Source organism: Octopus bimaculoides, chromosome 17 (assembly GCF_001194135.2).
Source record: "Octopus bimaculoides isolate UCB-OBI-ISO-001 chromosome 17, ASM119413v2, whole genome shotgun sequence".
NCBI classification, from domain to species: domain Eukaryota; kingdom Metazoa; phylum Mollusca; class Cephalopoda; order Octopoda; family Octopodidae; genus Octopus; species Octopus bimaculoides.
This window is the reverse complement of record NC_068997.1, coordinates 35,827,441-35,828,984: the sequence shown is the minus strand read 5'-3', so window position 1 is coordinate 35,828,984 and position 1,544 is coordinate 35,827,441.

The window sequence follows — 1,544 nt, the reverse complement described above, 5'->3', positions numbered from 1 at the left end:
CCGAACGCGAGATGTTGAACGGTTCCGATAGATGGCCGTTCACCCGTATGACCGAGCAGATGCCGCTGTATAAAGCAGCTATCCACCCGCGGAAGACCGGACCGAAGCCAGCTGCCTTGAGAACAGCTGCCAGGTATCGATGGTCGACCCTATCGAAGGCTTTAGAGTGATCTAAATTGATCAAAGCCCCACTCGCGCCAGCTTCGTTACCCACCCTCTCTATGATGTAGCGCATGAGATGGAGGTTGTCGTGGATAGACCTGATCGGCACGGCGCATGTCTGCGCCTTGCTGATCAGTTTGCCAACGACAAGCGCCAATCTCTTGGCTAGCACCTTGGCCAAAATCTTCAACTCTGTATTGAGCAGAGTGATGGGCCTAAAGTTCCCTATAATGTCCCCCTTGTTTGGGTCCTTTCTTAGCAAAGCCACCACTCCTCGACAAACAAAAGCAGGAATTCTCCCGTTTTGTTGCCAGTTGTAGTAGACGTTTGCCAAGACGCCCGCAAACAAGTCTGGCATTGACGTATAAAGCTCGTAAGGCACACCATCCAAACCCGGCGATCTACCTCTCGTGCAGCCTTTCATTGCTTCCTATACTTCCCAGGCAGATATGGGTCCTTCGCAGCACTCGGCTTCGCTGGTCGAGAGTTGCGGTAGGCCGTCTAGGTACACACCGAAGTCTGTTTCGTCGTCCGTCCTACCGTTCATCCCGAACACTTGAGCAAAGTGCTGCTGAAAGGCCGCACACATCTGCTTCGGTTCCGAAATCTCGCAGTCGTTCTGGTCCACCAAAGACCGAATGGTCGCTCTATTGCCACGCTTCGCCTCAACCACGCGGGCCCATCGAGCGGCTTTAGTCCCCTCCCCGCTTACCGAAGGTGCTTTAGCTCTGACAACGCAGCCTTCATGCTTGGCATCAAAGTGTTGGTCGAGGGCCAACTTCGCTGTCAACATGTTAGTACTCGCTTCAGGGCGAACCACCAGTTGTTATTGATAATTGCCCCGGTTAAAGCCCTCTTAACTAATAAACTAATCCGGTCTCTGTAGGCTTTGCACGCCGTTATCGACGCGTTTAGCTTCCAGTAACCGGGACCTTGTCTATGGAGCCTATCTAAGATGACCGTACAGATCACGAATTTGTGGTCCGTGTAGCCGACTTGTGGACACCCTATGCTATCCTTATCCGCTGGCCTACGGAAAATTCTATCTAAGTACGATCTAGACGGCCCGATGCGATTAGTCCAAGTCCACATTGGCACATTCGGGTTGTTTAGTCGATACCTGTCGGACAGCTGAAAGCGTTTGAGCAGGTTGGCGAGGCTATTGCATCCCCCTTTCCTATTAGATGCTCCCGCACCCACCCTATCGATACGTTCGTCTAGGACAGCGTTCCAGTCCCCAACTAGCACTAAAGTGCGAGAAGTACCTCGGAAAACCTCCAGACGTTTGAAATAATCCGACTGCCCTGCTCCTGTCGGAGCGTAGGCAGCCAGTAGTCTGAAGGCAGCGCCGTCACTACTATCGACGTCCAGGACCACCAACT